This window comes from Cyprinodon variegatus, unplaced genomic scaffold, assembly GCF_000732505.1.
Source record: "Cyprinodon variegatus isolate N-32 unplaced genomic scaffold, C_variegatus-1.0 Scaffold670, whole genome shotgun sequence".
In the NCBI taxonomy this organism is placed as follows: Eukaryota; Metazoa; Chordata; class Actinopteri; order Cyprinodontiformes; family Cyprinodontidae; genus Cyprinodon; species Cyprinodon variegatus.
Window position 1 is genome coordinate 125,695 of NW_015151123.1, and position 9,420 is coordinate 135,114.

Consider the following 9,420-nt stretch of genomic DNA (forward strand, 5'->3'; position numbering starts at 1 on the left):
GAGTGTTGTTCAGCATGGGGGTGAGTAGAAAATGAAGGCTAATCATGTTTTGGGTGTACTATTCCTTTAAAACTAGCTGCAGCACGCCATAGCCCCTCACAGCCTAGCTCTGCCTGCCTAGCTGGCTTCTCTGTTGTACCACCGTCCTATTTCCGGGCATGCTGTATCCCGACAGCTATTTGATTCTAATCCCTTTTGGAATCAATGTTTTTTTTTCACACATTTTTGACTTTTCTTCATTTTTTTTAACTCCGCTGGGAGTTAGGCACTTACATCCATTGCTTCAGCCTGTTTTGCAGTTGCATGAATTCATACCTCTGGTCATGTGATGTTTTGATGGTAAATTTACCCAGAAAGGCTTCATTTACTAACAAAATGAGAGAATACACCATGAGGATTTAACCCTATAATGCCAAATGTATCGTATTTGATACATACGGTTTCTGAAATGTTTTGCATCTGACACCTTTTGCATAATTTAATGGTTAAAAACTTTGCTCAAAATCCTATTGTACACAATCAGATATACCTGATAAAAGCCAGTAGAAGACTACACAAAAAATAATGTTATCGCATAGTAATAAATTATTAATATCAAAAATGTATTTCTGTTTTTTCTTTTTACATATTTTGTTAAAAGGGCAAATAAGTACTTCAAACCAAAAAAAAAGTAATTTTCTGTTTTTGTTTTATTCTTGGATCGGGCTTTAAAGGGTTAAAAAACAACAACTTTGTGTTCAACTAAAATGAGCTTTCAAAAATTATATCAGAAGACTATGCCCCTTTAAATCCTAAAATAGATTTAGCTCTCAAAATTTTCAGCAACAGTATTATTACTAGATATTTTAATGATAACATGCATCAAATTCTTGACTTAGCTGTCCTTTTTTATCTGTTCTTGCAAAACCCTAAATAGGGCTTTTGTATGTTAAAACTTTTTTTTAAACAAATGTAGGTGGTGACCTAAAGGGCAAATTATTTTATTTATACAAACTGAACTACAGCTGTTAAAGGTGGAGCAACATAACAGTCCATGTGTAAAACAAAGGCAAGTGTGAAACACCTTTGCACTGAACTGATAAGTTCATGCAAAGTGTGTCATCCTTTTTGTTTGTCATAATTCAAACTAACTGTTCTCGTGAAAACCTCCAGCAGAATGTAACTGCTACTTAGAAAGTAGCTTTTTAAACCTCATGGCTTTAAAGGAGCATAGTTGCAATTCAAAAAACTGAAAATCAATGAAGTCAATATTTCTTGAATTGATCAGGTTAATGAAACACTCTGTCAATGGAATAAGACAATTTCTACTTAAAAAAAAGAACAAAACATCTGCTGTTTCTTATTTCAAGCGCATAATATTTAATTATCTTATTTTAAAGGTTAAATACTTGTTCCACTAGCAGATAATCTAATCTACCTACTCAAATTAAGGGGAACATACACTTCTATTGAGTCAATTTTACTTGTATTTCGATTGTTTTTGCAGTGTATGTTGGATCTTTGGACATATTTTTTAAAAGTTTTCTTCACAGTGAAAGAAAGATAAAGGTGAAGCACATACCTGAACAGGAAAATTTTTTACTTTTACCTGTTGAAATTGAATAAAAAAATTCAAATTTTCTTTGGAAATCATGCAGACATCTGAGATGCATGTAAATTATTTATTTTGCATAATTCCAATATACTCAAAACACCATGTGTCAATGCAAATACACACAGTTCACATGGAGGACGGATCTATATAAAGTTTTCATATTTTATATGCGCTGGCTAGGCAGCATGGTTAACTTGATGAGTTTGCTCTGTCCTGTTGGGGGATGTTTCTTTGCTTTTCTGTGCTGCTTGGGTTGTAAAAATCCTCCAATTGGCTTTGATAAATAGAAGGTTGCTGCTCTATCACCTCTTGAAGCAGAAGGGTTTCAGCTTCTATTCACTTTTTAGCAATTTCTCATTAATGGACCTTGGTCGGCCGCTCGTGAGCTTTGATTCCACTGGTGGGGGTGCTCCCTCCTTTCACCCTTTACCATTTTATAACTTAGGTTCTAACAACCATTTTTATCGCATCACAATTATGTCATAATTCACAAAAGCAAAATAAACATATTCGCATGTATGTTAAACTATTTCTACGCATGGTTTAGCCCCTCCCACGCACGCTCGGGACCGTGTTTGGGATCTTACTGCGCGCACGATTTTCTATCCAGCAGCTGCGCCATCGATAGCGTCTCTTCGGAGATAAACCTCTTCTGTAAGCCTCCTCCTGATTGAGCCTTGCAGACAAAATCACATGGGAAGTACTGTCAGGAAGCCTTTGACTGACAGCTCATCATCCATGAGTGAATACGATGGCTGGAAGCAGGACAGTGACGGAGCCTTCTCTACCTTAGCAGTGTGATCGTGTCTGCAAGGCCCAATCAGGAGGAGACTTACAGAAGACATTTGTCTCCGCCCAACCTCCTTTGCACAAGTAGAAAATCGGTTTTTGGGGAGATCGAGAGCACAGTCATCTTCGAGCGTAGCCGCTCGATAGAAAATCGTGCGCACGATGAGATCCCAAGCACGATCCCGAGCACGCGTGGGAGGAGCTGACGCATTAACGAAAGGGTGCTAAGATTAGCTCACTTTGCTATCACCACTCCCGTCTCTATTCCATCAAAATGGCCTCATTCCAACATACGGACAATTTGCCGGCAGTCTGCAAGCATGGCTGATTGTGTAAACTTTTAAATATTGTGATCAGAAAAGTATGATAAAAGAACCATGGCTAACTGCTAATGTAGCTAATGCCACAATAACATGACTCAAATTTGTGTGTATACCTTCTCAAGAAAAGAAAAGTGTTATAAAAAGGAGTCCAATTTCTCTTCTTAGAATGATAAAAGTTAAATTTAAAGTCAATTTCATAAAGACTGTATATGTAAAGTAGCAGATTGTGACTCCATGGGCGCATTCACCTTTGTAGGCCTGTGGTGGACATTTTGTTTACTTATTGTAAGCCCTATCTAAGTGTTATTCAAAATCAACCCTAATCATTGTTTTATATTTAAAACAGCAAGGATATATTTAAACTATTTAGTTATCTAAATCTTTAAGAAATTGAGAAATGTCAGGTTCTGCAACAGGCAAAAAAATAATTTAATAAATGATGCTGGACGAATTGTGACTACGTAAAGAACTATGGGAGAATTATCCTGCCATAATGCGAGAGCACATAATTTCAATTTGAGAAAAGAATTTCATCTTCTTACACTCCAAACATGCGCTCTCTCTCAAAAATTTTCTCTTCTCTCTCAAATCTTTGTTTCTTCTCTCAGATTTAATGCTTCTTGCACAGATATTTTCTCCTCTCGCTTGCCTCCTTCTCTTCGCGCACAAACCGCGCTCTGCTCGAGTCTCAGATACGCTCGCAAACCCGTAGGCGCTGCTTGCAGATTTTTTTTGCTCTGTCTTGGATTGCAGATGGATCGTCGCCTAGCAACCTTTCCAGCCAATAGAACGACTTGTTTAACCCTACTGAGTGTGCCTGTGCTACTACGCCACTTATAAGAGCGTCAGCTGAAACTGCTATTTACAGTAGTTTTGTGGCTCGATTCAGCAAAGTTCAGTACTTATGGATAACCCAAACAATTCTGAAGTAAGTAATTATAAACAATTAGTGGTTTGTTATGTACAAAAGCAAAGAACCGACATATTAAATTATTATCCTGAAATACTTTGTTAGTATAATGGCAAATCTTTACGTTTTAACCAGTCAGATGTCAGTAGGGAGATGTTACCATATTTGGGCAAAAATGGCCGCTCCCAGACTCCTTTATTAATTACATTTTTTTTTACTGATTAACGCTAAATTCATTAAATCACCCCAAAAGAATTATTTTTAGGTATAAATGATGATCCATTAATCATTCCTTGCTGAATGGACTTTTCCTTTAAAACTCCAATATATGAAGCTGTGAACACTGGCATGTGTAAAACAAAATAGACTTTAAGTAATAGTTCATTTTTGTTAAACCCCCTGAGGTGGGCTGTGCCCACACCTTCTGTCACATAAAGGATTGTGGAAAACATTAACCTCTTGATGCCTATTGTTGCAAATATGCAACAGACACTTTGAATTGGGCACTCATTTAACAGGGTTATGATGCTTTTTCAGGGCAATGTAATGATTCAGGTAAATTCATCACTACACCTATATAACAAGCACAAAAGAATAAAAGATACAGGAAAATGTTACAGATTCCTTTTTAAATGTTTAATCCTTCTGCATTAAAATCAGACTGTAGGTGCCTTTTTATTAAAATAAATAAGTAAATATTAATAAATACATTCATTGATAAATAAAGGCTTTAGCGATGGTTACTGCTGTTCTAAACATTAAGACTCCTGGGACATGGGAGAGCCGTCTCCCTGCATTCCTATTCGGTTATTAAGGACAGATCAGGCAGTGACAGTTTCCATCTGCTTCTTCAATGCATCTGCCTGAACATAAAAATTTGATGGATGAAAGTCTGATTTTATTTTTCAGAGCAGATACAAATTTTCAAAGGCTTTTGACTGAATGATTCAGCCATTAACTCAGATCCTTCCTTTCAGCGTCCCGTGTCGTTTGTTATCAGAGATGTTTTTTGAGAAGACGGAATCAAGATGTTGGTATTTTTTTGCCTTCCACTTAAACTGCACAGCAATACATACAAACCAAAGTCAATACATTAGAACGCATTTTTTTTTCTCAAACCTCATTTGTCAATCATACCAGGGGACATAAAGGGTATTCTCTGGAAATAATGGAAAAGATAAAAGAAAAACAGGCTCAATCTGAGGCTGAAAAGCTCAGCCAAGGATGAAAAATAAGAGGAAAACACATCCCTAATGACACCACAACTTGGCTTTTCAAGGTATTGTCGTGGGTAGTGAAAAATAAACAGAAAACACAGATAGAAACATTTGTATGCGCCCAATCTTGAGAGTATAAAACTGAATGCAGTCACAAAAAAAAAACAACAAAAAATCAGAATGGAAAACCTTAGCTGCTCCCAGTCAAAGGGTTCCACCAGTAGTTGAGCAAGTTGGCTTAAACAATTTTTAATTTCCGTATTAACTTAACAATTGATGTTTGTGAAATGTGAATACTCACAATTTCTTACAAAATTATATATCCTTTGTTATATTTTTCACCTGTGGAGGTCACCCATTTTTCAACTGTGCAATGCATGCTGGGTTGATGACATGGTTAGATTTTACTAGGTTGGAACCTACAGACGGAACTACCAGAACCCAACACACTGTGCAAACAATGAATTATTTTTCTTCTTCTACTGTCAAGCTTCCAGATTGACGAGTCAGACCAGTGCAATCTCTTTGCCTATTTTTGGATGGACAATGTGAGCTGTTAGATCGCATCAGAGTATCGGGTCCTACAGTGTAACAACATACATTATGAGCTTTAAACTTTTAAACCCAGCAGTTTAGTCATACAATTTCAGCTGTAGCTCAGTACGACTGAAAATATTGTGTAGTGTATGACTGCCTTTAATTGGTTAGCAGTTGCCACTAAAAGAAGAGTGACAGGCAGAAAAGAAAAAAACAGACAAGTAAATACAACCATTTATTTAACATTCAGCTTATACCTGTGTCTGCCTCTGGAGACACAGTTCCCCACATCTTCAAAAAAATTGCCACAAATACACATTCTGTTCACATCTACATAGCTATGAAGGTTAGCTGGTGAAGATTCTCAGTCATCCAGGTGTTGCGCCATATGCCATGATCATGGTTTTTGGACATTGGGAACCAGTGTCCATATTTCATCTTGACATGATGACCAGAGGAGAACATGCAGCTCAGCTGCATTTTCAGCCAAGGCCTCTACAGGACCTCTCACAGAGGTGTGACTTGCCAGCCCCCTCTCTGTGAGGACAGAACAAAACCACAGAGAAAACCAGAATCTTTCTCTTTGCCTCCTGCTCTCTTTGCTTCCTCTGCCTTGCCCATGAAGCTGGGGTCTGCTTCGGTAGTGGAGATCCAAGGCCCAGGGGGAACCAGATCTCCAGAGTCCCCAGATATAAGTCGTCATGGACCTTTCAGAACCAAACTGCTGCATTTCTCTCGAGTTTCAGAACTTGTAGAGCCAGACTGGATGAGAGGCCTACCCTGTCTTGTTGAACCGCTGAGACAAAGAGGACCCCTGGTTGCTGCCCTGACTGCTGAGCTGCAGCTGGATGAAACTCAACCTCCCAACTGGACATGGACAAAAAGGTTTATAGGTCTGGCATGATTAGGGACAAAACAAACATGTGTTTACAAATGAATAAAGACAATGCTAACAGAATGGACTGCATGCTTGGCAATGCTACAGGAATATGTGTTGAGCTGTTGTTGAAGCTTGGAAGAGCTTTATTTCAGTAAAGGGTTTAAACACTGATATAACATTAGTGTTCATATGTTCCTCAGATGCTCATTAGATTTCAATTACCAAGTATGACCAAGAGTCATTTAGTGGAATCCTGATGTCTATTGGCTGCTAGCTGTTTCAAAGAGGGTAAAGAATCATTTAACTAAAGGTTATTGGTTCCTGATTAAGAAAATAATTTAATAAAACATTATTTGGCCAAATAATGTTTTATTCGCCTCATGGATTTGCATTGTGAATTGATCTGAAAACATTCCAATTGCTCTAAATTAGTGAAAAGATAATTTGATCACATCCCAAATTCTTCCAGATAAACTTTAGTTTTCAAGCACAAAAATCCATCTTAAACTGTAATGCAACCATGCTCCCCTTCCTCTTTGTACATAGTAGTTTAATTTAGTTGAGTTTTACTAGTCTTAGTTGAGAGTGTTAAACTGAAATATGTTTGACTTAGAGCTGAACGTTTTTTGTTAATAAACTCTTATATTTTGAACAGAACCTGTGGTGAATTTATTCAATGTATGTGCAGAAAAAACCGTTTGACCATGATTAGTGCTCAAATCCCTCTTTCATTTATTGTTCTAACACACTGCTAGTAGGGTGTGTGTTCATAAACAATATATAACAGCTGAAATAATGTCTTCTTACAGGGGGAACGCCGTTTTTTTCTTTTACATTGGTCCCTTGATTTTATGTTATTGCATCATGTTCTACTCACCCATATAAGTTTTGTGTCATTTGGAGCTGTTCCGAAGATATTCGGTTAGGTTATATCAAGGTAATATCTACCTATTGGCAACGACTTGAAGGCACAAACTAAACTTTTCATAATTTATCAATTATGGTACGCCAGCATTCATAACAGGTAGGCGAATCACTGTCCCCCAAACATCCGCAGTTATATTTTTTATATTTATATGTTTAAAAACAAAGCAGAGTGTGCATGACGTCATCCAACTGCCATGTCCACGTGCATGGCAGTTGGATGTTGGAATACATCCGGTAAAAGTGAAAAAGAAAAAGAGTTATTTCACATTTGCGATTGATGATCCTCCATGGACGGGTTCGTCGTCAAGATGACTTGGATAATAGCGCGTTGTGACAAACACCAGATACAGCACTGGGACTTGACCAACAGCCGATACCGCACTGTGACATCACAAACCAGTAGGTGGCAGTAGTGTTCTTTGACAAACATGGATGCCTCCAGTAAAGCACAGTCAAATAAAAATTACTCTTAATTAAAAACAATTATCATTTATTGAACTGTATGTAATAATTTCATATTTAAAGTACTTTCAGAAGTTTGAATTCCGAATATGAACGGACTTCTCCTTTAAAGCCTCCAGTTAAGTAATTATCACCAGTATGAGTGAATCTGTTAAGACAGAAGTTGGGTCAGAAAAGTCTGTTTAAACTCAATGCCTGGGTGGAAAGCAGCGTGACCTTAGAGAAGCAAATATTCCTGCCCATCAATGTGGGAAGGATTATACATTCGTTTCCAGATGGAGTTCACCCATCCTGCAAGAGGAAAGATTAGTTCTAGGTGGAAAAGATTTGATACGGCTGTAGGAACGAATGTCGCCGGATTGACTTCATCCTCAGAGCGTGCAGCTCAGAGAAATTACTCTCCATCTTTTCTCCTCTAACAGGTTTTTGTCGTTCAGTTTCTGCTGAAATTAAAATAACTTACTGAGGTAAAGAATTCTGATCTCAAAACCCCCCCTCGCCTTTCAACAGTGAACCGTATCCATCGTCTAGAAAAGTACTTCCTCCTCTTGGTGTTTGACAGATTACTTCACTTGACTAAGCTGCAACATTTAGGGATTCAAAAAAAGTAACTTGTGATTATTTTGTGAAGACTAAGTCATTGTAGTGCTAATAATAGCCTGGCCCCCTTTGAATAATGTACAACTGTCTGCTGTTTCTATGGTGATGGATAGCATCTTGCTTACCTCTCAGAAGACCGATTTTCTCTAATATGGTTGGTTAGAGCAGACAGATCATTGGATAATATAAAGCAAACATCAGAACTATTAAAAGAAATGTAACCTTTTCAAGTATGAATTACGAACACCTGACAGAGGTTTTTTTTATGTGTTCTTTGTCAAGAGTTTTTCTTCCACACGTTCACTCAGGTGGATGTCATTTATTTAGACTTTGACTTTGAAAATCAAATTACACCGCTAGATATTGAGTGAAAATGAAGAGATTGAAAGTCTGCTTGGCTCTACAGGAGATTAGCACTGCTATCTCGCAGTGAGAAAGTCCTGATGTTAAATGCCAGCCTTTTGCAGGAAGTGTACCTGTGCAAGTTTGGATTTGCCTCAGCTATTCTGTTTTTCCTCCTACAGTCAAAAAAAAAAGTTTCTATCCTAAATTTGCCTGAAGACTGACGCGCATGCAGGGTTTTTTGTCCTGTGTGTCTCTGATGTGACCTCTCCTATAGAAGATTCTCCTATAGCATGAAATAAATAGGTTTAAATGTATAATTAATTATATAAATGTACCATAAAATAACAAAATCTCCCATGAAATAATTAAATAGAGCTTTTAAGTTATGATATCAAATTATAATAGTTATTTTTAAATAAATCGATTTACGTATACAGTACATGACATTATTTACTTAAATATTCTAATTAGATTTAATAAAATGTGTGAAATATATCTAATAAGCTTATGAGAGGTCTTGCTGCAGATGTCAGCAGAATTAACTTTAGCCCTGCACACAGACTAACACTGGCTCACCTTCTCAGATGAACTTTAAACTGAAGTAGAGATAAAAAGGTTGGAATTGATCATCCAATGTTCTGTAAACAAACTAAAACACGTTCTAGAAGTTATTTACATTTTTACAACAAAATTAGGACTTTAGATTAAAAGAAAACCAGAAAGAAGGTGTGTTATCCTTCACAGGTGATGGATGGATGGATGGATGGATGGATGGATGGATGGATGGATGGATGGATGGATGGATGGATGGATGGAGGGATGGATGGATGGATGGA